Here is a 25,800-nt window from a genome sequence, read left to right as displayed (position 1 = left end):
GGTAGGTTAACCCTCTGCCTGTGGTGCTGGCAACCCACATAGGCACCGGTTTGAGTCCCAATCCAGCTTTCTGCTCATGTGCCTGGGAAAGAAGTGGAGGATGGTGCAAGTCCTTGGGACCCTGAACCTCCATGGGGAACCGAGCAGAAGCTCCAGGCCCTGGTTTCATATTGACCTAGCACAGGCCATTGCAACCATTAGGTGAATGAACCACGCTGGCTCCCCCTGCCTCCTCTCCGTCTCCAGGACTTGCCCAGCTCCCTAGGTCTTGGGCTGGGTGCATGCCCCCTTAACCCTCTCAGAACAGGAACCTGCCTGTCTGTGGGGGAAGAGGGCTCCCTGACTGGCAGCAGTGATGACAATGCGGGACATAGACCGGAAGGAGAAAGGCTGCATGTAAACAAATGGCACACGTTTGGCCCACCTTCCCACCCCAGCCCCTGAATCTAGAAGGCCAATGGAGCAGGAAATTGAGTGGCTGAAAGGCAGCAGCCTTGCTTTGCCCTCCCTCCTCTCTCTCCATCTAACCCTGGGCCTGGGAGGTTTCTGAAGCCTTCTAGATCTTTTTCCCCCCATTTAGAAATGTTGATGATAAAGAGGGAAGTGTGTTTTTCAAACAGAGTGAAGACTCGCTGGGTGACAGATCTGAACAGGACTAAAGCAGGAAGGCAGGCCTTGTTGGAAAGGGGTGTGTAGGGGGAGGGGGCGGAGGGTGCATCCAGAAATGCATGTGCATGCCAGCAAAGAGAAAGCAAAGGAAAATGTGGCCAAAGAAAGAGCAAGAAGCTCGGGGCAAGAGGAAGGCAGGGTGGCTACGAGCATCAGGCAGGCAGGGAGGGAGAGCTGGTTGGGAGGCCGGCGCACATGTGTGAGAGAGACAGTGATGTCAGCATTTCCTTCTGGGGTGGTCACGCGGGTCCTGCCAGGTAAACAGACTAGAAATAGACTCCGTAAAGGCAGTGCCCACTGCGGGAGGCAGGAGGCCATCTCGCTCTGCCCTCTCCTCTCCCTGCAGCCCCCACATAGGCAGGGTTTCAGGGCTTAGACACGGGTATTTTAGAAACCAAGGAATAGGGCCCAAGGAGGGAGGGCTGCTTGCTTCTGTAATTAGCTGAAGGAGGTTGGACACATGTGCATTTCCAGTAGAAGGGAGGTGGGGCTGACTGTGAATTGAAGCTTAGATGCCGTGAGTGGCTCAGGCCTGGGTCTGCACACCCTCCTGTATCTCCTTCTGGGCTGTGTGTATGTGTGTGTGTGTGTGTGTGTGTGGTGGGGGACAAGGTCGGATGGATCTAGATTAAGGCTGTGATTGGCAGGCTGCATCAGAAAGGCTCAGATGCTGTCATTCTCAGCATCAGGAACCAAAAAATGCTACTGGGGGTTTGATCCCGAGCAGTATCTGACCACGGCACCACAAAGAGGAACTGAAACACACACCCACCCTAGGTGAAACAAAGACAAGTGACAGTGGCTTTGTGGCATAGTCACTTTAAAAAAAAATGACCTAACAGCCCACTCTTCATCCACCCCCCCCCGCCTTTGCACCACCCACACAAAGCACAGTAGGAAGGGACACACTGGAAATTTGACCTGGAAAACCAAGTGTGTGGCACAGGTCATCTTGCAGCCAGAAAGCCTTAGTGGCTCAAGACAGGGGCATGGGTGAATATGGCTGCTGCTTCCAATTCCTGGAAAACAAGCCGTTGAGCCTGTGTAGAAATACCTTGCCGACTCATTCCCTGAGTCATTTCACACGGGAGGGATATACCTTATTTCCATCACAAGTATCTCTACATGTGGAAAATGTGCTCACAGCCCCTGAGCTGCACAACATACTCCATCTTCCTGCCCTAGGACTGCACCCAGGACGATCCCAGCCAAGCTGGGATGAGCTGGTTATCTCCACGGGAGGCCTGCCAACCTCACGTTGTCTACATGGATAGAACAAAACACCACATGCTCACACACACACGCCGCCCCCAGAAAACCACACCAACCCCCTGGCACTTTTTCTCTCATGCCTTAGCCACCCTGCCCTCACTTCTTGCCCTTCCCTCTCCCCCGATCAGTTTATGACAGAGAAAATGGCAAGACAAATTTGGGCAGGCGTGCCTCCCGGGGATGGACCCAAGAGCTAAATTAAACAGCTGGCCTTAGATGCACCTGGAGAACAAAGGCTGGCAGAGAAAGTTTGGGCATTGTGGCTGTTCCCTCGGGGACTTCCCTTGTGGGGTGGGGTACAGAAAGAGAGAGGTAGGGATCTGACCAGGGCATACAAGTGCACTTCCAGTCCTTGGGTTAAAAGATAGCTATTTGATACCCCCTCTCCATTAACGAAATACGTCACTTGGCCATGACTTGAAGCCCAGAGTTATTTTTGCAGCATTATGTAATTGAATTGCCTGGTCAGAAGGACTTCCTTAACGAGCCTTTCTGCAGCCCCTCCATGTGGGCCAGGCCAGTCCTGCCCCATCTCACACACACACACACACACACACACACACACACACACACACACAGCTTCAGGCAATGTTGACCCAGCTCAGCACAGCGAGGAGAGAGCAGCCCATGTCTTCAGGCTCTGCGAGGAGTGGAAGCCAGAGCTGGCCTGAGACTCCCACATGGTCACTCCCCAGGACAGGCAAGACAGACATTTATTGTTCTGAGTAGGCTGCAGAGCTGCTGCCACACATTCCCCGCCACATCTCTGGGCCTGCAAAACCAAGCACTGAGGCCAGGCACTGGGGCCAGGCATTGGGGCACAGCAGGTTCTAGTACTGGCTGCTGCATTTCCAGTGCAGCTCCCTGCCAGTGCACCTGGGAGGCAGCAGTCAGTAGCTCAAATGCTTGGACCCTGGACACCCATGTGGGAGACCCGGATGGAGGTCCAGTCTCTTTCCTTGAACCTGGCTCAGCCCAGGCTATTGCAGCCATTTGGGGAGTGAACCAGTGGATAGGAGAGCTTACTTTCTTTCCTCATTCTCAGTAGCTCTGCCTTTCAAATAGATAAAAATAAATCAGTCTTTAAAAGACAGACGCCATGTAGTGCAGGGAGAGGATACAACCAGGACATCCAATTGGGATGCCACTTCCTTTATTTCCACTGCATTTTCTAATACTTTTGTGCTGCATTTCCTAATATTTTTCATCTCAGGGCTGGTCTTCTCACGGCCCCTGCCTGTTGGCCCTGCTGACTTACAGGACCAAGGAACTTGTAAGAGCATTTACATAGGAGCACGAAAAAGCCTGGGAAAAGATTCTGCAACTTGTGAGCAATTCAAGCCTGCAGATTCCGGGCTGACCCAGCGTTCACGGGATCTGCTGCTGCTTCCCTTTAGCGGGGATCCTCTGTGGCCAATAGTGACTCATTTCCTCGCCCCAAATGCAGCCTTGCATGCACAGAACCCGGAGGACAGGCTCTGGGGACACTGGCCTTGCCCAATGATCAGCCCATTGGCACTGCACTTCTGTCATTGCTCCTGCAAACCTGGGGGTCTCCCAAGTCCTTGGGACTTTGACAAGAGGCAGATGGCAGGAACAGAAATAACTTTAAAGCCCAACAGGCCTGAGTCCTAATTCAAGCCAACCCGTGGAATTAGCTGTGTGACCTTAAATAAGAGACTTAACCTCTCTGTGTCTGGCATTCTTCATCTATGGGGTGGAACAAAGGGTTTCCCAGGTCTTCTGGGAGAGTGCAAGCACATGTGAAGTGTGTGCCAGGCAGCAGGCACACAGCATGTGCACAGCACAAAGCAGAGGAAGAAGAAAGAGCCACGTTGCGCAGCTCCCCAGTGTTCATCTCCTTCCTTCTTCCTGTTCCCCTCCGGGTGCACCCTCCCTGGGGTTAGGGTTAGTAGTTGCAGATTTTCATGGGAAAGGGAAGAGGTGCCGTGGGCCCTGTCCCCACAGCTGTTCCTTCCCAGAAACTTCCCACCTGCACATCTGCTCCTCACCTGCTCACCCACAGCCCCCTCCAGGGATGGACACTCAGACCAATCTATGAGCTTCGGTTTTACCTCCACCAAGAAGTTGGGGCCAAGGGGCAAAGGGGGTTCCCCCATGACATTGGTCTCTGCAGGAAAAAAAAAAAAGCTCTTGACTCCCACACTGTACATCACCAGGTGTGGGCAAACCACTCAGTCCCGGAACAACCAGGGAGAGCAGGGAGGAGAGGCATCTTGCAGATGGGGGTGGGCCAGAGCCAGCCCCGAGGGGCTCCTCAGCTCAAAGTTCAGGCACCCCGGGAGCCGGTGCTGCGGGGCTGTACTTAGAGGGCCAGTGGTGGGGCAGAGGAGGGCCTGAGACGGCCAGCACCGTTGTTCCACTTGGCAGGAAGCCCTTCCCTGAAGACTGTGAGTTTAACCTTTAGCATTCGAGTGTCGGACCGAGTGTGGTTCTGAGGGAGTCTCCCCGCCGCGGCGTTCCTAAGCTGTGGAAACAGGGGTCGGCACCAGCCCCCCAGCTTCTCCTTTCTTCCCAGACAAAATGAGAGGGAGGGACGTGTACAGCACCAAACGCAGTCACAGGCACCCCTGGAGTGCGAACGCGTCCTAGTCGGTCCACTGGCTGTGGGATGGCTTCGGTATGGCGGCCAGGGCCCCAGGAGTCTCCGCTCCCAGTTATGCCCTGGGGGCCGAGGGGGCGCAGAACCGTCATCCTTCTCCAGGCCTCGGCTCAGGATCCTCCCGGAGTAGGGTTAGGGACCTCCCGGTGGGCGCCTCACCGGTTGGGGGTGGGGCACCTGTGGTCCTGCGGAGGCCAGGGAGCACTGAGACGGCGGCGGGAGGGAAACGCAGTGCGTGTGGCCCCAGGTGGGAGTTGCGGTGCGGGAGAAGGCAATCGCTGGGCCTGGGCGGTGCGGCCTTGGGCCAAGAGGTGCGCTCCCGTGCCACCAGGTGCGCCCTTGCAGTGCCTGTTCTTTCGCAGGCCGCTGCTGGGGTCGGCCCCTAGACTCGTGATTTTTCTGGGCGCCCGCAGGGACATAAAGACGGTGAGAGAATTGCTCCGCCCCGGGCCGTTTCTCCGCCCAGCCAAGGGGCCAAGCCCTCCGTGCATCTGTGAGGGGCGCCACGGTCTCAGGGCAGCGGCTCTGTGCTGGCCTAAACGCTTCAGCCAACGTCTCCAGGGGCCGAAGTGCACGAGCTTCCTTCCGGGAGCCAGAAACGAACTGGGGGAAAAAGATCCTGAAATGGAGCTGAGTGTGTCAGACATGAGAGGCGCGCTGGTTCAGGGAGCAGGGGTCTGCACCTGGGGAAACTGGAGATTCGGGAGGTTGTGGTTCTTCGAGACAAGAGGGGTGCGGGGCTGGTGCTAGGTCCCTCCAAAGCCCAGATCCGGAGAGCTGGCAAACAGACGCAAGAAGGGTGCGTTCTACGTCCGAGCCGGAGGACTCTGGCATCGAACCTCCCCCGCTGCTGTTGAGCTTTGGAATTAGACTAGGAGATGGCTGTGAGGGTGCGCCCAGAACCCAGAGGGAGCCAATGCGGTCCCCTCAGTTTTGACCTCGGCTTGGAGGGCAGGCAGCCCAGCAGAGAGCCCAGCTGGTCCTAGTCCCAGCCTTGTGCTCCGGGCCTGGCGCACGCGTGCACGCACAGGACTCCTCGGGGTCCCGCCTGGCTGCGTCCTGCCCTCGGCTCTGCAGCCTTCACCAGGCGGGCCCTGAATTTCGTGCCTCCCGCGCGTAAGAGAAGATTGGAGCTACCTTTTTCCTCCACTTCTAAGAATGGGGAACAAACGAATTGGAAAATTTTTGCTTTGGAAGAATATCTGTTCGATGTCGTTTGTTGCTTAAATTGTCCTTTTTATTTCTTGTTGTTCAACTTCATTGGAAAAGAAAGTTGATGCGAGGTGCACCCCAGACCCCGTTTTTGTTTCAACCGTCCCCTAGGTTCCCTTAGACGTGCGCTTTTCTGGGGGCAAAGAGAGCTAATGGGAAGGGGAGGGAGAACTAGGACTGGGAATCTCTCATTTTAAATCCCATTACTGGCTTTGAGGAAAGGCACACAAAATAAGGAAAAGCTAGTTCGTCCCCCCCTGATTTCCTTCATTTCAAAGATCTCCTTCGTCCCTTAAATCAGAAATATTACGGCACTAGATATATTCTCAAAAAAAAAATTCACGTTTCTCCAGAATATGCACATTGCATAGGTTATTTTTTCTTTCTTCTTTTTGTACATTTCTCAGCAAAATAATAATAATAATAATAATAATAATAATAATAATAATAATAATAAAGGGGGGTTTGTGGATGAGGCACTCAATTCGATGGCCATTAAGCCATGTCTGCAAGAAACGCAGGCATGGGGCATTGCTCAGCCGCGAGTCCTTCCATTAACACACGCCTGCATGTGTGTGTGTGTGTGTGTGTGTGTGTCCACCACACTCGTGCCACAGTAAGCACCAACTCCCCAGGCCAGCCCAGGCGGGCTGTAGGCGAAGGAGAGTGAGGTCTCCGTGGCGCACTCCTAGCCCCCTGCTCCCGGCTCCAGAGCCGCCTCCGCCGTGCGCGCTGCGCAGTCTCCATCCTCCCCTTCCACACACCCCCAAGTTATGCCCTTGGAAATCCCTAAAGCGGAACGCAGTCCCGAACAAGAGTCTTCTGCCTTCTAGTTGTTCACTTTGTTGCTCTGTGATGAGGTTACATCTCTCTCTTCAACGCCTGCCCCAGGCTTTAGATGCGGTGCCAACTTCTAGTACCAGGTCACCCAAAGGGATGCCAGCGCTTGCCCATGGTGCAGGTGGTACAGAACCCGAGAGCCATGGCTGAATCTCAGATTTCTATTGCAAAGGAAATCAGGGAGACTGGGAATCTGCCTCCAACACTGGAACTGAATAATCGCCCAGTCTTTTCACCCCGTGCTGTGTATTCGAAATGAAGGGCAGGCGTTATCATTTGGAACTCTTTCTAGGACCCCAGCACTCCAAGTTTGGAGCTAATTCTTTAAAGGTTTTACTTCTGAGAAATAGGGGGTTAGGGAGAAGAATGGAACGTATCCACAATGTGTGTGCTGGGACTAGCACTCAAGAGTAGATTGTGGTCTTTTTTGACTCGGGAGTTCAAAAGGGGGGAAAAAAAGGACTTGTTCCCTCCCCCTTGCCCCAGGGGTGAAACCTCTCCAGATCCCAGTGGCCGATTTGGTTTGATTTCCGTGGTTTGGAGGCTCTGGCAGGGTTCAGGGTTAGGGGCTCCAAGGATAGACCTCAGCTGCCTTCTGGACCCATTACTCTGCTCTTGCCCTTGAAGCGCAGGTTGAAATCCGGGTGACTCACCCTGGTAACGGGAGCGAGCTCAGTGGGGAGAGTGCACTTTGGCGCCTGCTCTGGCCACGCCCCAGACTCCCCAGTTGCCCGCACTGACTCACTTTCTGCATCCCGCCCCCCCCCCCCTCGTACCCTCTACCCCCTGCAATCTAGTTATTTCTCTTCGGCATTTCAAGTCAATTATTGTGCTACCCCAAACCAGCTTTTGTTGAAGCAACTTTGCAAAAGAGGTCCTGGTCCTAAATGCCCAGCCTCACTGGGAAGGTGGCTGGGGGGGGGGGGGGGAGGGTCTTTTTCTGAGGAAGCCCCTTTTGTAGGGTGAGCCTCTCCCTGCCAGGGCATCACCTGGGCGCCGTGACCCACATCCTGGCCAGCCCTACGCTGCTCCAAGAGTAAAAGGGGACGTGAGACTCTGCTCTTTTCCAGTGAAACGTCTCAGAAATAAATCTGAATTTGGCTTTTGGTTATCTTTCAGGCGTGAAAAATATTTTGACAAAAGTATTCTCCAGGCTTTGTGAGTTGGGGGCGTGGGGGGCAGAAAGGAGAGTCCTGTGCGCAGAGAATGTAGGCACAAGGCAAACTGCTGCATGTGATAGACACCACTGTGTACCACTACGGAGGTGGACACAGCTACAATCTAACATCGCTACTCCCTCTTCACTTCCAGGGATGTCCTGCGTTCTTGCAAATGGGGGGGTGGAAGGAGGGAAGTAATTTTTTTTCCTTCCCAGACCAAGCTGCTCCCGCCCTGGCATGTTGAGAGGGAACTTTCTGGTTTGGTGGTTGCCTCTCAGGGCACAGCAGTTTAATCGTATGAACCAGCTGTGTGTGGAGCAATCTTGGCGGGAACCTTCAGAAGCAGTGCACCCAGCACCCCCAGGACAAAAGGAAGCCCAAAGCGGGATGCCTCTGAGGGTCAGGGGGCCAGGCTGGGGCCGGCTGGGGCCAGGGGAGCCAGAGGGATGGAGCGCCACGTGCGACGCCTGCCTGCCACTCTCTCCTGCTTCTCCCTCCCTACCTCATCTTCTGCCATTTCCAGAGGCAGGAGAGAGGTGATCTCGGACTTGACCCCTAAATCACAGCTGCCGGTGGCTGCACCTCGCTGGGGATGAGCACAGCCCCTTCCAGCCCCTTCCCTCCCGGCTTGGGCAGCTTAACCCTTTTCTTCCCGTGCATGCGCTCACTAGCACGGCGGTGTCTCTGACCCTCAGCACTGTAGGCGCAAACACCAGCCCACGGGGGGCACCTAGGATGGGGCAGAGGTCACGAAAGGGAGCGCCTGGTGGGGCGTTCGGAGCCTGAGGGCACGGTCCTGACCCGCCAGCCCTGGAACGCAGCCTGAGAAAGAGCTGGAGTTAGCGGAACGAGGAGGGATGTTTGGATCGTGTTAACTACCCAGACAGATGCACTTCAGCATGTCTGCATTTATGGAATCCATATGTTGTCGTGGCAAATGAAAGGACAGCAACACGTATATACAATAGACTTAGAATAACAAAGTGCGTTCAGAGAGGGACCCCGCACATTCCTCACCCAGCAACCCTGCTCTTAGATCTGGCGCTGGGAGTTAGTGCTACAGAGGCGTGTTTCCATCCTCGCCTGCCTCTACACCGGGTTTGATCTTTTCCTTTTCTCTGCTCCCCCCACCCCAGTCCCCCCTTTATTTTGGTTGTTGCTGTGGTTGGTTTTGTTTCTGTGCCCCCCTTCCCCCTCAAGGAAACCCAGGGCCCAGAGCTCAGGTCTTTGGAAGTGAGCTCCCCTCCCGCTCTCTTCCCCCTGAAGACTGGCCCATGGCATCTCCAGCCCTTGTACCAAAATAATAGCAGCTCCCACTGCAACTCTAGATTCTGATGGTTGCAGGGGAGCAGACTTGCTCTCAAATTCACCCTGCACATCTTCATCACTAAACCGACACGGCTACACTGTTGCAAAAGAAGTGGCTTCAAACAGAGTTGGACCCACAGACCCCACCGCAGCACAGCCCTCCGGAGCTTGGGACACACCTGCAATTACAGACACCTGGTGTACGGGTGTGCATGCCTGTATCCACGGACAGAGATGCTGAGACATCTGCAGTCATTCAAATGTGTATTTAGGTACCCCTTTATGCACACATCTTTGTGTTTCTATAGACATACATGCATATTCATTCATGTGAACAAAAGAGATATACACAGCAATGCCATATTTAGTCCCACGATCCACTTGCCCTTCCTACTGTAAATGTCTTAAAAAAACAAAACACAAGTTGGTCTGAAAATGTCTGTCCTCTTCCCAACCAAACACAGGATTGAGATTCTGAATTTCTTAGTTCCTTTCTTTTTCACTTTTGTACATAAAATAATCCATACAGATGCTGGGTTACCATCTAGACACTCTTCAGTCACACAAGCTTGGTACTTCTCCTCCTTATAACGAATTCCCTCGGCTACATTAGCACAAGTATTTACCAGATTAAGCTGACATTTTCCTCTATTGCAACACAACATACATTAAATCCAGAATGCCCCTCAAATTGCTTCTACCAATGGAGACAGTGTTTTCCTTCCGTACAGCTTTATATCACAAGCAAGCTACAAGTTCATCGCAGTACTATTTACATTTTCAAAGAAAATAAATATAATATTTAAGTGACTTTTTAAAAAACCAAGATCCAGCAGGAGAAATTTAATTCTGTGGCATTGTTAAGAAACAAACCAACAGATTTATAAAGATTCATAAAGACAGATAACTAGGAAGCCAACACACTGCTGAGGCTCTAAGCGATTTTCCTTACCTGAGATATTATGGAAAAATTCTGAATTTACCAGTCTTCTTTCAGTCAGCTACATTTTACACTGACCTGCACTTTGGACTGAAAGGGAAAGAAAAAAAGATTAACTGTTGCCAACGAGAAAAAATTTTTTTAAAATAATCATCAGAAACCAGGCAAACTGAAGGCAAAAATATACAATGGCTACAATAAAGATAAATATTTATTTAATCAAAGTAGAGGTGGTGTTTGGACTGTAGGAATGTTTCATCCTTCCCTTAAAAAAAAAAAAAAAAAAGGCAAGAAAGAAAAAAGCCAGAGTCTCCGTAGGCTCCCGGAGAGTTCCATTGTCCAGGGCGATGGAGAACCCAGAATGGCATCAACCTTACAAAAGACACATTGTGCAGGGGACAAAAAAAAAGCCCCTTCTTCTACAATAACTTTTAGCTCTTTTATTTTTAGAAAATGACAAAGGTTTTGCAAGCACTGACTGGTGAAACCTGTAGCAAGCCAGGCTGGACTCGGCGTTATTGATCAGCTGTCCCGCATGGAAAAGCGGCCAGGAAAAGTTTGAATGGCAACCCAGATTTGGCTCATAGAGAGGAAACCCCTGAGTTTTCTAAATGTATTTTCTTTCTTTCTCCCCCTCCTCTCTCCCCCCCCCAAATAAAACAGCATTATTCCCAGAGTGAATTCAGAAGGATTAGATGAGGTAGCCCTGCAAAATCCTAAACCGGTTTTCTCCCCCTAGTCTTGACTAAGAGGCTGCATGTTCTTTAAGAGCATTGGGGGGAAAAAATCTCTCAAAATGAAGAATTAACTTTCTGATCAAACAGATTTCCTGATTAATCTCCAAATTCCTTCCCAAATAATCTCAGTAGGCTATGGGGGAGGGAGGTGTGTTTTTCTCCCCCCAAGAAAAATAACTTTTACCGCGGGCTGGCTCTTTCTCTCTCTGACATCGCAGGGTTTGCTGAGAATACCTTCAAAAACATCCACGTTGCTTTTACATTTGTTTACAGATCACTTAAAGTGCAGATTGTATTTTATTTTATTCCAGACATTGTAATTTCAATGGTACCAGTTTGTATTTAGAACTTACATAAATACATACTTGTCATTAAAAAAAAAATCTATTGCAATACCAGTGACGCTGAGGCTAGGATTGGGGGGGTGGGGAGAGGGAGAGGAGAGAAAGAGACTGACTTGTTCTTCCTGCGTTTGTTTGCTTGCTTTTTTGGAGGTCCCTGCACCAGCCTCAGAGGGTGGCTTTGATGTCCCGGGAGCAGGGTCCCTGGCTGCGGTCTTTGAGTCCTGGGCTCTGCTGGGATGCGCGGCTCCTGGTCTTTATCTGAAAGCTATCCTCTCATTTCAAGCCCTTTGACTTCGAGACTGCTCTAAACTCTTGGAGGTAGCTGGTCGATTTTTTTTTTTTTTTTTTTTGGCATTAGGGCAGGGTATGTAATTTCGCCTTTCCACACTTCAGACCTTTCCTCGCTATTTAAATGTATTGGCTTTCTTTCTTACAAACTTAGTCTGAAATTATTTTTCACTGCCTTTATTACATCCCCGCTTTTGATGACAAAATAGCTTCCTGTGTTTTTTGAAAACATCTGCTTTCCAGGTTTTACACGAGAAAATTGATTTTACTTTTCTCCTAAGTCCAGAAAGGTAGAAAGTTGGACTTGTTTCCAAGTGCAACTTTTCCTTTCCTTGTCTTTCCTCAACTTGCCCTCCTTTCAGTTCCGATTCACTTTACCCCTTTTATTTCTTCTAATCGTCACCCCCTCTCTTTCTATAGAACCAGAAAAGATTGATTGTCTTACGTCAAAGACAAAAATTAACATTATATATGTGTGTGTGCATATATATACACATACATACACATACAAATAGATCGTTTAGTCTGTGGTACGTGTTCAAGTTTCACCCCTTCTGTTTCCTTCCTGCGTGCTGTGATTTGGAACGAGGTACTTAGAAAAAAAAAAGTCTCAGATTTGCAACTTAAATTGGCCTCTGGCCCCCATCTCCTTTCCCTCACACCTACGCTCACTCCCATTATGTGCACACCACCCCCCCCCCCGACTTCTTTGAAGATGCTCTTTATGCAATTTAGACACCGCTGCATTGGCTAAAAATAAATAAATAAATAAATCGATAAAAGAGAAAGAAAGAGGAAAGAAAGCGGGGGGGGGGGGGAGAGAAGAAAGGAAAGAAAAAAAAATCTTAAAAAAAAAATCTTAGCCAGGTTCCCATTGTTAGCGGCCTGCATTCCACTTCTGAGTGTGTGTGTGTGTGTGTGTGTGCGCGCGCGCGTGTGTGTGGTGTTGTATGTGTTTTTAATACATGCATAAACTTTTGGTGCCTCTCTCCCTCTTCCCAGCCTCTTCTCCCATCCTCTCTTCCTGCTCTCCTGGCCCTGCTCATCACTTTCCCCTGGTTTTTTTTTTTTCCTCCCTTCCTCCCCTCTGCCTCCCTCCACCTCCCCCCTTTTCTTTTTTGCTGAATCTTATTGATCCAGAAGGTGGCTAATTAGCCCTTCCCGTCGTGCCTGGGTAATGAAGCACATGCGCACTGAATTAATCACAGCCATTTTTTGCAGGAAACTAATTAGCAGAATAAAGATCCAAAGACTTTTTTTTCTTTTCACTCATCAGCTCCCACTTCCAGCGCGTCCCCTCCGACCGCTGCAGCCGCCGCCGCCACCACCACCACCACCGCCGCCGCCGCCGCCGCCGCCGCCTCCTCCTCCTCCTCCCGGCCGCAGCCGCCGCCGCCGCCGCCTGCTTTGCATCCCAATTACAGCCTAGAGCCGCTGCCGCCGCCGCCGCCGCTTCTCCTCCGTGGCCCCTGCCCGCTCCGGGGGCTGTAAACTCCCCGCCAACCATGCTGCTCGGCGGCAGCGGCGGCGGCGGCTCCGGCTCCCCGGCTGCGGCCGCCTCCCGCCCCGGGCTCCGCCGAGCGCGCTCCAGCTCCGCCGCCGCCGCCGCCAGCAGCGCGTCCTCCGCCGACCCCCGCCAGCCGCCGCTGCCGCTGCTGCCGCTGCTGCCGCTGCCTTGATGGGCTCCGCGGCCCGAGCGCCTCTTTTCGGGATTAAAAGCGCCGCCAGCTCCCGCCGCCGCCGCCGTCGCCAGCAGCGCCGCTGCAGCCGCCGCCGCCGGAGAAGCAACCGCGTAAGTGGCAACTTTTCCCTCTTTTTTTTTTTTTTTTTTTCCCGCCGCCGCCTGCTCCTCCTCCTCCTCCCGCCGCCGCCGCCGCCGCCGCCGCCACCGCCCGGACGCGGGGCTCCTCGGGGCGCCCGGGCTGCTTTGCATGGGGCTCGTCCTGCCCCCTCCCGGCTCCCGCGCCCCGGCAGCCGCCGCCCGCGCTCCCCGTGCCCGCGCCCTGGCTCGCTCGCCCGCCGCGTCCCGCTCGCCTTCCCCCCCTGCGCCAAACTTTCTCTTTCTCTTCTTCTTCTTCTTCCTCCTCCTCCTCCTCCTCCTCCCGCCGCTGCCGCCGCCGAGCCCGGGCCGCCCCCTCCTCCCCGGCCCCCGCTTTCTCGCCGCCGCCGCCGGCCGCCAGCGACCCCCGGGAGGGTGGAGGCGCCCGGGGCGGAGGCCCCGCGCCACCGAGTTTGGAGACGCCGCCGCCGCCGGGCAGGGCCGGCCGGGGCGCGGGGCCGAGGGCGGGGAGGGCGGCCCTGGGTCCCCGCGCCGAGACAAAGGCGGCGGCCGGCGGAGGAGTGGAGTAGGGGTGGGGTGGGGTGGGGGGGTCCGCGGTGCCGAGCGCCCCCGCCCCCGTCGCCCCCGGCCCCCAACTTTGCCCCACCCCGAGAGGCGCCGCCGGGGCCCCGGGCTGAGCCGCGCCGCGCCGCGTGGGGCGCGCACTCGGCCCGGAGCAGCGGCCGCGGACACTGGCCGCCGCTGCGCCTCCTGGCCGGCCGCTCGGCCGGAGGACGGGCGCCTTCCGCGCCGGGGCTCGACTTTGCCGGGGACGCCGGAGCCGAGGCGCGGGCTGTGGGAGGGGGCGAGGCGGCCGCGCGGTCCTCCACCTGAGCGCTCTCCGCCACGAGCGCCCGGAGAGGCGGCTCTGCCCTGGACGCTAGGGGCTCCCGGTGGGCTCGGGGCTGCTGCGCTGCCGGCCAGAGCCGGACCTTGCTTGGCCGGCCTTGGCTCGAGCAGCGCACTTCGGAGGAGGTTTTTCTTTTTTTTTTTCTCCCTTTCTGTCTCTTGTTTTTTTGGCTCCTGAGAATCTGGGGTTGTTTACATTCGCTTCTTCACTCTTATCCCCCTTTCTCCGGGCTGCACGAGATGCAAGAAAAAAAAAGAAAGAGACAACAAACCGTGTGCCTGAATGTTATATGCTGCTTTCCCGTCTGTCTTAAGAGTCGGTCTTAGTGTGTTTGATTCGGTGTTTCCATTGCGTTGGAACTCCGTACATAGGAGCTTTCTTGTGGATGTGTTACATTCAAATATAGAGATATTTTGAAAATTTCACTTTGCGAATTAATCTGTTGCTTAGATTTTGGTAAAAAAAAAATTGTTGTGCAGTGTCTTCAGCTGGGGCAAATTCTTTGATTGCTAATGCTTTTAGAAATCACCCACTGTTAACTTTCTGGCCCCCCCCCCATTGCTTTGAAGTAGGGTAAATATGACAATTTTTATTGGTCTCGATTATTGAAACTTGATCCAAGGACTGCGTGGAAGAAGCAGGCAAACCGGACTGCCTTTTCTGGCCTCCATTTCTAGTGACTTTTGTAAAGAGGGTTTGTTAAGCACCTTTGAAGAATATGACACACAGTGATGGCTGGGTGGTAATGCAAATGACACAACATCGGTTCTTTGGAATTAAACAAGAAAAGAAAACTGGGACCCTTTCCTTGGGGGTGAGGGGAAGCAACCAGAGAAATGGGGGAGGGATTTTATTGTGTTTTTATTTATGTTTTTAAATTGCCTTCATCTGGCTACTTGGGATAGGATGGCTAATTACAGACCAGCCTCTTTGGAGGGGCCTAGGAAGGCTGGGGAGGTGGGAGAAGGGCTGAGATTGAACCCCATCTGCATAATCAATAGGGCAGCCAGTCGCACCCGTGTATCTACATCCCCCATACATGTCTGCAGGCTCTGCAGCAGGGCGCTCTGTTGCCGGGCTGGGGTCCTGGAGCTGATGGGAGAGGCACCAGTACCACAGTTGACCACCCAGCTCTCCAGAGCCTGGGAGGGAAGAACCACTCCACAGTGACTCTTTAAAAACAAAACAAACTCCCTGTTGTTTTGCTCAAGTTTCTCTCCTCTCTCTCCTCTCTCTCTCTCTCTCTGGAAAGGTGGGGGGGTGCATTTGTTTACAAGTGGCTGTTTCAGTTCTGGAGGCCTCAGGTGCAAGTGTCCTCTGTGAGGGAAGGGTTTGCCCGTTGCCTGGCTCCTTGGTGTTGGACTTCTAACGGGAGGTCGATGAGAGAGGGGAGTGCCAGAATGACGGGCGAGGTGGAAACAGTGTCAGAGTTGCTTGGAGAGAGAGACTTAGGGAACTGTCTTGGAAGCATGGCGGTAGGTGAATCCATATTTGGAGATGATTTTTGAAATAGTCTTGCAAATGTTGCACACACACAGGATTTCGTTCAGAAGTGTGCCTGGCATCACTTTGTAAAGGATTTGCGGTCTTGGGGGGTGGGTGAGGTGAGGGCAGGAGAGCCCTCCAGGAGACCAGCAAGGCTCCCTCTGTGTGTCTCCTCCCTTCCCCCTCCGCAGGCTCTAGTTTTTAATTACTTAATGCTGAAACACACAAGGCTTATATAAATATTTGCAAATGCTCTTTCCTATTGATTTCTCTGGATAAACTACCCTGCTCCAGTCCAGAGAGGAGACGATCAGATCTGTGGACTTTTTAAACATAGAAAGCCTCTGGAGGAGACTGAGTGTGTGTGTGTGTGTGTGTGTGTGTGTGTGTGCGCGCGCGCGTGCACGGGCATACAGGGAGATGTGGGGGTGGGCTGGCAGGTTTTGGGGGGAACTCTAGGGAGAATTTGGTGTGTGGACTAAGAGAGCTAGGCTGGAGCTGGCACTGTGGCCTGGCTGCCCTGACAGATGTGTGTGTCCATCCCTGTGCTGTGTCCCTACACACTCTGTGGGTGTCTACACTGGGGGAGTCAGAATGAATATGCACATCCCCCCCACCATACACATTAAATATGGAACAGTTTTCCACGGGTTGGGTGACTGGCTTCTCCTCTGGGTCACGTTGAGTTCCAATCTGACCCAAGGTGCAGGAATCCTGCGATGGGGAAATAAAAGAATCTACAGAGCGGGGTCAGGTCAACTGCTCGGAGGCCAAAACCCCGACAGCTGCTTTGGTCTGCGTGAGACTCCACTGCCATGCTACAGACGGCCTTCCTGTCTCAGGTGCGGCTGGCTCTGCCGTGTCCAGGCACCTCAGCCACTGCCCGTGTAGACAGAGTGCTGCCAGCCACAACACAAAACCCACAATACTGAACTGGAAACAAAACCCGGAGAGGAGGGGGAGAAGGGAGGAAAGAAAAAAAAAAAAAAAAGAAAAGAAAAACCTCTATTGAGTCCAGTCAAATAAGGTTGGGTCCCCAGATCCGATTACAAAGCAGCTTTGAATATGCAAGACAGTGCACAAGACCAGTTATTCCAGTTACAACAAACTATTAAAAAAGAGAGAGAGAGAGAGAAAAGAAAAGGCATGTTTAGGACGTAATTTGTTAGTACAAGGAAAAGACTCCCACATTAAGCTGCCTTTTCTCCCTCCCTCCCTTTGCTGGCTTCCCAGAGAACTCAGTCACCCTCTTGCTCTGCACTGAGGCTCTAGGTTCTCTTAGGAAAATCTGTGGGGTTTAGGGAGATGGCTACAAGCAAGACATTTTCTGTATTCCCCCCACCCCCTTTTATCTTGGAGGAGAGTTGGCAGGGATTCTGTGGTTTACAGTTACACAATGTGTTATCACGTTTTTAATCACTAAATCATTGCAGTGGTTATAGATTTACAGTTCTGGGGTATTCCGGGGAGGGAAGCCATGGTGGCTCTCCTGCTCTTCAATGACACACACGCATGGAGACCCAGGGCCTCAGCACCAGCCTTCCAGCTCCCACCCGCTCTCCTGGCCACTCTGCTCTTTCCCTGATCCACCCCCCCAGCTGGAATAAACCATCCTTTCCTTCCCCCTCCCCCATATTCTTTCTCTTCATTCTCCTCTCCTTCCAAAAAAATTTTTTTTAAAATTTCTACTTCAGACCTTTAGCCCCAGATAGGCTAGCATTCTAACTCTGGAAATGTAACTTTGGATCAAAAAAAGTATAAAATGATGATGATAATAATAACGGTAATAATCAAATCAGGAAAAGTGTGGATTTCCTGAGAACTCTTGGTTCCCGTACCTCTTCCAACAGGCAGGGGGTGGGGGGTGCCTGAGGGCCCACGGAGGATCAGAAGTTTCGGGTTGGGGGTGCAGTGGGTGGCTTATAGGGAAGGGAGGCTAGACCTGTGTCCCTCTGAGGCCACTTTCAGCTTCTGTTTTTCTTATTATGTAACAGAATCCTTGGCAGCATTAAAAATTCAGTATTACAAGCTGATTGTAATGCTGCCTCATTAGACAACGCTGTCTGGCCTTGTATTAAGTGAAACCCAGAGCATGGCTTTTAGATTATAAACACCAATAAATATTAAGGATCAGTGGAGGGGGGAAACAGCAACTGGGATTTTTGCCTCTCCTGAATTCGGCCCCCCCTTGTCATCCTCCCGCTTTCTCACCCCCCACCTTCCCCCACCCATGGTAACTGTCATGTGCTTGCTCATGGCAATGCCGGTTGTGTATGGGCTCTGGTGACATTTTAGGAAGGCTTTTTATAGAGTTATCTTGTGTACACAAAAGGTTTGGAAGTTTGTTTTGTTTTGATCTGCAGTAAACAGGTCCTTCACTCTTCTGATGTCATTTCCGTTCATATCTGAGTTGTTTATTGTGCTGTTTTGCAGGGCCCTTGGTTCTTCCCGCCCCCCCGCCCCCCCGCACCCCAGCCTTGCTGTAGACCTGGAGCTTGTGTCCGCCGGGTTGGGGGCGGTTGGAGAGGTGGAAGGGAGATGTGACTACCGCTGCAGGGCGGCCAGGTCTGGGTTCAAAGGCTGGGGGTCGCATGTCTTTGCCTCATCCCAGGGTTTGCCTGCTGGGGAAGACGCTCGCAGCATCAAATCTGGTTAAACACTTGCCCTGGTATTTCCCTGGCACGCCGTGATTCATCTCAGCTTCCTTTCTTTGTAGCACCGCCCCCAACCCCTGCCCCTGTCACACCTTGTCTGTGTCTTTAATGCATCCTCTCGGTCCACCTCTTTGGATACATCCCCCTCCTCTCTATGTAACCGCCCCCCCCCCCCAAAAAAAAGCTCTCGTCCTGAGGACTTGGGAGACTTTGATTCAGTTGCAAATCCGAAGCTGGCATTAGCAGACTTCATGCTGTGAAAAAAAAGAAAATGTTGCAAGGCCTTACCCCTGAAGCCTGCCCACCACCTTCTATGAACCTTTGCTGTTTTTTTTCCCCTCTTTGCTCCCTGCCTTTCCATAGATGTAAAGGCCATTGAGGGTGTTAGTAAAAATAACCGTACCAAACAGTGTCTCTCACTTCCATGTGTCTCCCCAACCCGCAAGATGGAAAAAAAATATAGGGTGGGGGAAAGAGGAAAAACTGTGTAGGCCGCGAAGGCTTTTCCTTTGATAGGATGATGGGTTTTAGGTTAAAAAATATTGTTTTGTTCTTTTAGGTTTAAAAATAATTGGGGGGGGGGAAGGCAGTCATTAGGAAGTTCCCTGCGCTGCCTTCCAACTAAGACCGGTGAAAAATGAAGCAGCTTTGACACTTGGCTCCGTGCAAGAGCTCCTGTAACCTCTCCCCCTGGCGTGGCCCTGGCCTTTTGTTCCTGGAGAACGGAGCTAAGGTACTTTTTCTCCCAGACCAAAGGCAGCAGGCAAGGCGTCCCCTTGTGTGCCTCGCCTTTGGATGGCCTTCTCATGGTTATTGTCAACGCAGATTCCCCCAAACAATCGCTGCAGTGAGACACAAAAGCAAAAACATTTGTCCTATTTTTTAACCTCTTTGTTTTAGTTTTTTTTTTCCTTTTTCTTTTTTTTTCTCCATTCTTTAAATTTCACAGTTACTATTTGTCTGTGTAGACACAAACGGAACAGCATGAAGCACATTTTACCGCAGGCCTCACTGGCCATTGGAGCAGCCTCAATAGAAATCCAGATGCTAAAACCCCGGCTTGGAGGATCTGTGAGGTTTCAGCTTGTGGCTGGGGGTGGGATGGGGATGGGGGGGCTCTGAAGTCAGATTAGCCCAGATTGGGAACAAAAATGCACTACAATGAGAAGATAAGAAAACGGAGGATTCTGGAATGATTTGGCAGAAAGCGTGAAAAGGGTCATCTTTTGTTTATCTTCTAGTGTCCTGCCCCCTCCTTGGAGGTGGCTGCTCGGGAGCAAAGAATGCAAACCTACATGAAATTCTTCATTGAAAACAACCCCCCCCCAATCCCAGTGGTTGGGAGTCAGATGTGGGGGGTCACTGGATTGTTTCCAACTGACTGAGTGGAAGAACCGGCCCTATGGGCTGCGGAGTCAATGCTGTGATGAGAAGGATTTTAGAAACCGGGATTTATGGAAGCAGGCTGTGTCCCCTTGTCTTTTCCTCTTCTTTCTACCGCCCCCTCCCTCCTCCAACCTGCTTCCCCTCCAGGAATTCCATGGTTTGTGTCTGGGCCAGCCTGGCCCAGTGTGAAGGGATGTGTCAGACAGCTGGGGATGGCCCAGGGACAAAATACAAGTCCACCCCCCGCCCCGCTCCCCCCTTGTCCCCGGACAAAGCATGTCTCTTTCTGTTTCTTCCTCCCTCCCTGTCCGGTATGGATTGTGACTGCGAGGAAGCTATCCTGAAGCACTGGTCTGCCTTTTCATTCAAATTCTCAATTTCAAGGTTTAGAAACACAAATGTAAGAATCCCCCTGGGTATAAAAGTCTTGCATGGCAAATTCTCTTTGCCCTTTCAGAAATAATATTTTTTGTTAAAAAAAAAAAAAGAGAGAGCCAGCTCTTGAACTGGCATTTAGAGCTCTTTTATTTAGTTTTGCCTTCTGAAAACTTGATAACTTGAAATTAATTTGGAAAATCTAATCCAAATCACGGCTTTATTGGGAGGAAAAAAAAAAGGTTCCTCATTTGTGTCCTCCTTGTGTGTATCATTGACAGATTTAGGAGTTGAGCTGGGGAGGTGAGTGAGGCAGATAACACTTCACCTATGATTTGGGGGTAAAAGCTAATCTATGGAATTAGCACTGTAGTGATAGATGGAGGCCTTGAGGTTTGTGTCAAAGAACGGTGAATCAGAACATCTGTGTGTAGGCCTGGGAGCGTCAGCCTGCAGCAGAGGAGTGGCCAGAGTGGGCTGTTCTGGGAGACTGCCTGGATGCCCAGTGGCCCTCGGACCCCTAAGTACAGCATCTTTGAAAGAGTGCGGTGTCCAGCTGGGGAGCTAAATTCAGCTCCCAGTATTGCCTTGCTTGTTCAGGGGCATTTTTTCCCCCTTTTTTTTTTTTTTTTTTCCTTTTTTCTCTATCAAAGCCTCCAGGTTATTTGAGCACTGGTTTTTACAGTCAGTGTTGCATGTACCATTTAACAGGAGAAGGCGGCTCTGGAAGAAGGCACAAATGCACCTCCACCCAATGGTGCTGTGGAAGGAGGGAGCTCAGGTTTAGCCAGTAGTCAGACTGCTGACATGTGCTGTTTGTGAGCGCCACGATCATATTTACCTTTGCCGAAGTGAAAGGATGCAGCCACGGAGAGCGAGTGTGTCTGTATTCGGAGAGCGACACACACACACACAGAGGCAGGTCTGGCTCCATGGGAGCCTTGTAATTCAACAGTCAGACAGGCATTGGGGGGCAGGCCTCTGGCTTGGGGAGCGGGGAAAGCGAGGAGAGAGGACGGAGCTGGTAGTCTCCCATTTATTTGTGAAATATTTATCCTCCTGGCTGTTGCCAATTATGCTTCCCAGGCAAGCCGACACCGGGTATGGAGAAGCAGGAGAGGAGAACGGACTCGCTCCTTGGAGTGAGCGGGGTTTATTTATCAACAGGCTCAGGATGGAACAGAGGGAGAGAAGGTCAAGGATGGTTGTTGCTGGATAGGCCCAGGCTGGCTCTCCTCCATCAGGCAGCTGCTCTCATTCTACCTGGCAGGAGTTTGGGGAGGGGGATGCCGTCCAGAGCCACAGGACGGCAAGTGCAGCCTGCGTTTCAGAGGAACTGTTGATTCTGTGAGTGCGAAAGTTGCACATGTCCTGTGAGGGCCTCTATGCTGAGGAGGAGAGTCGCCACTCATCACAGGTCCCACGGTGGCTTCAGTGCGGCATCTTATCCTCAGGTTGGTACCGAGGTGAGACTGTCTCCGCTCACCTGCACGTGGGCTTCTCTGTATTGAGAATGGGGGCAGGCTGCAGTAGACCTGACCTTGAGCTTAGCTGGTGCACGGCTGCAATAAAGGTCAGAGACCCAAAGTCACTCTGAATGCCACTTGTCAGGCCTCCCTGGCAAGGGGGAGAGGATAGGGGAGTCAGCCCCTTTGGTTGCTGGCAGCATCACGGTAGATCCCCTCAGGGACCCTTCTGGGTCACTTTGTAGTTGACTCTTTAGGGGCATCAGGCCCTTATTTATTTATTTGTTTTTCCCTGTTGAAGGTGCCTATATGTGGCTGTATGAGGTTCGTGATGTCACAGATGAGTAGGGGGTCCGCTGTTCCTGAGGACGAGGACGAAGACAAAGTAACAATCCTGGAGGAGAAGCGTGTCTGGTGATGCCAGGCCACAGGCCGCCTCCAGGTGAAGCACCTCAGGGCCTGCGGCCTGCCTTTTCCCAGGGGCCTGCTCGGCCTGGTGGGCCACAATGCTTGCTGGCATGGCGGAGCTGCCAGCACCCATCATCTTCATGTATTATTCATGGTCACTTTTTCAATTACATTATTAATTGGTCGCCTTTAAGGTGTTCTCCGTTCCTGTGGCTAATAGAAATAAGAGTGTGTTTTGAAAACACCACCTGTTCTGGGGCCTGTGTCAGGCGGCCTGGAAGCCGTGGTGTTGCCATCAGCAGGTACCTTGCAAAAATCTTCCTCCACTCGGCTTGTTGGAGTTCACCTCCTCCCGTCCCCCACTCCTATGTGTGGGACTAAATTTGACTTGTACTTTCCTTTGTCGTTAATGGGAAAGGACTCCTCCAGAGCCCTCACTGAAAATGTGTGTGTGTGTGTGTCCCCTGGAGTCTCTTCTGCTCTAAAGTGTGGCCAAGGGCTGTCTGTGCCCAACAGGTTAGGTATCGCCTTTGAACTCGAACTCCTAGGACCGTGAGCATCATGCCTTCCGCGGGGGGAGACGGAGGTTTCCGTCAGCCCTTCATCCCTTGGCCTCCGGAGTTAGCGTGAGCTTTAATGCTCATATGACTCCATACGTACCGCCAGCGCCTCTTGAGCTTATTATGTTTCTAACACTTGCATGGTTCATTACGGTGCTGGAGGAAGACTCTGCAGGCTGTTGAGGGCAGCGGGGGGGGGGGGGGTGGCTTGCAGATGTGGAAGAAGTATGTGTACTTCTGTGCTAAGGGAACTCATGAATGAGGGTGGGAATTTCCACAGGGGTGTCCACAGGGACAAGGGACCTTGGAGAGGCAGAAGTGTTCAGCAGTGGCCACGTGGCGTTCCGCCCTGGTACTAGTGTTTCCCTGTGATGGGCAGGGTCGGTGCCCTCGGGAAATGGTGGGGGCTTTGAAAGGCGAGTCTTGTCTTAGACCTTAATGGCAGGCTGCTTTTCTTTTCCAATCTTTTCTTCCTGTCCTACTTGCACTCTCTCTCGTTTTTTCTTGCCACGGGGTAGGGGAGCAGGCGGGAGGAGAGAAGAAGCTATCCTTAAACTAAGAGAAGGGCTGGGACTGTTTTTACAAGTTTCTGCAGCTGAAAATCGCAAGCGCTCCGTGGAGAGCCATTCAAGGAATGGGTGTGTGTTTCAGATACATTCTTGTCCACATTGGCTAGTGTCCCCAATGCGAGAGTGGCCTGGTGGTGACGTGGACGCAGGCGGCCCCGGAGACCCGTGGCTCGCTCCAGTTTGCAGGCCTTGGGCGGCTTTTTGTGACCCAGGGCGCGTCCCTTTCTTCTCGCCCCGTCCTTTTGATGAGCCAGGGGTCAGTGCCTCAGGGAGGTCGAGGCTTTGTTCCCCCCCTCATCCCCCCCCCGTCCCCTTCCCCCACCCCGTTCCTGGTGTTAGGGGAGGTTGGGGTCAGGCAGTTCCAGGGGCCCCTGTCCCCCGGGCGGGCGCGGCCCGACCTGCCCCAGGCCCGTGTCCGGAGCGAGCACGGCCGAGTGCCTGGGCCTGACGCGTCCTTCTGCGTCTCGCGGGCGGGCGCGGCTGAGCAGCCCCGGCCTGCACCCGCCGCGACTGTAGATGTCAGGCTTTGCCCGGGGAGCGGAGCGGCAGCAGCGGCGGGGCGGCTGCTGCTGCTGCTGCTGCTGCTGCTGCTGCTGCTGCTGGTGGTGGCGGCGGCTGCTGCGGCGGCGGCTGCGGTGGCGGGGCTGTGAGTTTCAAATTAACCTTCCGCTTTGTTGCTGTGTAATGTGGATCCCCGAAGGCCCCCCGCCCCGCCCGCCCCCCTTCCCCGGGCGGTGCGCGCTGCAAACTGCGAGTTGAGCTTCATTTACATAAAGCGATTCCGGGCGGGCGGGCGGCCGAGGAGGCGGTGGCGGCAGCAGCGGCAGCGGGCAGGCCGGGCCCGGGCCGCCAGCGAGCAAGCGCCGCCGCGCCCCGTGGGTGAATCCCCGCCAGCGCGCCCCGGGGACCTCCCTCCGGGGACGTGTGACCCAGCTGCTGGAGGAGGGGGGCGGCCGCCGCCATGCGCCCCCCTCCCCTGCCTTGCGCCCCCCTGCGCCGGGCCACAGCCCCCTCCGAGCCCCATGGGCAGCAGGAGGTGGGGAGAATGCCGCCGGGGGTGGGTAAGTTCGGGGCTCTAGTGCGACTGGAATTTCTCATTGTCGCGCACGGTGGCTTCGATGCAGCCCCTGGACCTGCGAGTGCCTCCTCCCTCCGGAGGTGTGCGGAGGCTTTCCGTGCCAGGTGAGTGTAGCCGCCCTCCCCCGCCTTGTGCCCGAGTGCGCGCGCGCATACGCACTGCCGGCCTGGAACTGCGGGCAGGTGCTGCTGCAAGTCTTGGCTGAACTTCCCATTCGCTTGGGGCGTGTGGGGGCAGGGCAGGCTGGATGCACTTGAACTACCAGGCTGCAGTTGGAACGTACTTGGGGTGAGAGCGCCGAAATTCTGCTGGACTCAGGGTCCAGCCTTGCCCCTTGCCCATTGCCTTGCTCCTTGCTCCCCTCCCTTCGTGCCTTCCTCCCCTCTTCCCCCACGCCCTCCTCCTCGCTTTACTCTGCTTTTAGATTATTTCATGACTTTTCCAGGATGTGGTCCTAGTATTGTTTTATAAGTTTGGGGGGTTCTCCCCCCATCTGAACGCACCCCCTTTGAGTCTGAGAGATGTGGCTGGTCAGTTGGAAGCAATGTGAGGAATGCGCTCGTTGAAGAGTAATTAAAGGGGGAATCTGGAAGCTGGAGCCGGAGGGCACCTTTGGAGCTCATCTTGTCCACCCTCTAATTTGGGGTTGTTCTCACTCTGGAAAAACCGGAGCAGCTTTTATTTCTCTGCCCTTCCCCCCCCACCCCCACCAGGCAGTGGAGGGGGGTCTGCACTCCCCCCCACCCCCACCAGGCAGTGGGGGGGGTCTGCCCTTCCCCCCCCCACCAGGCAGTGGAGGGGGGTCTGAAAAGGGAAGCTGAGATTTGTGTCCTGTCCAAGGACGAGGGATGCCCAAGTTAGGCTGAGAGCAGAAAAGCCGACCCACCAAACACGAGGAACCGTTGTGAGCTTGGAGCTAGAGGAGCACCCTGCGAAGTGCGCCTTCAGACTCATGTGGGGACCCGTGTCCACTCAGCGGGAAGCAGCGCTGGGGCATGGGCCTCAGCATGCAGCAGCGTGTCCACCACTTGCGGGGACATCTGTGAACAGTTGAACCCCGGAGATGACCGGTCTGGCCACACCCTCCAGGTACCTGGTCAGGCGAGTAGGCCTTGCAGACTCTGAGAGCGGCTGAGGGGATGGCTGCCCCTGCCTGGCCACAGAGGGAAAGGCCCTCCTTCAGGCTGGGGCCTGCTTGGCAGAAGGCATCACTGACAGTCACAACACACGGAAGCCTCGGAGATAGATAGGGAGAAAGCCCCCACGTCACCCTGCTCTGTCCTGTGCTTTGAGATCATTGGAGTTAAGTCTTGGATGCATAGGGCATCACTTAAGCACTCACCGAAACTGTGGGGAGAGGGGGGTTGGGGGATCGGAGGAGGTTTCTTTGCCTGGCTGCCAAGCAGCAGGTGCCAGTTGGCAGAGCCAGCCCCCTGAAAGTCCCCTCCTTGCTCCAGTCAGTAGGTGTCAGACCTTCATGTTCTGTTAATGGCTGTGGTTTCTGGATGAGTTTCAAGGGGAACCCTAAAAATCACGAGTGTCAGGAAACTGTGCTGGAGAGAGAGGCAGAAGTTGCCCTGGGAAGGAAAACAGGCACCTGCTAATGTCACCAGAGCCAGGGCCTGTTCCTCTGGCAGTTCAAGATTCTGCAATCCGTCTTGTTACCTTAACCTGAAAAGCCCTCTCAGGGGGCCAGAGGTGAGGTGTGGGGGATTTCGTCGGAGGTCCGCTTCTCTTGACCTTGCACGAGTTTCAGG

At 53.5% G+C, this 25,800-nt stretch overlaps 1 protein-coding gene across 4 annotated transcripts in view; it reads left to right on the top strand.

The window, feature by feature from the left end:
- The window catches only part of ZFHX3 (zinc finger homeobox 3), a 269,914-nt gene that overhangs the window by 14,511 nt on the left and 229,603 nt on the right, over nt 1-25,800 (top strand). Inside the window, exon 1 of one of the 4 annotated variants that reach the window (XM_058675105.1) lies at nt 12,828-13,185. The exons of 1 other annotated variant lie outside the window; for it this stretch is intronic. The gene's annotated coding sequence lies outside the window, so the exon portion shown is untranslated. Of the gene's footprint in view, nt 1-12,827; nt 13,186-23,834; nt 24,148-25,800 lie in introns of those variants that run through there. 2 more of the 4 variants (XM_058675108.1, XM_058675106.1) reach the window with 2 other exon arrangements.

The sequence above is a fragment of the Ochotona princeps genome, chromosome 16 (assembly GCF_030435755.1).
Source record: "Ochotona princeps isolate mOchPri1 chromosome 16, mOchPri1.hap1, whole genome shotgun sequence".
NCBI lineage: Eukaryota > Metazoa > Chordata > Mammalia > Lagomorpha > Ochotonidae > Ochotona > Ochotona princeps.
The sequence above is the reverse complement of the archived record's forward strand: the minus strand, read 5'-3'. Positions and strand labels throughout refer to the sequence as shown.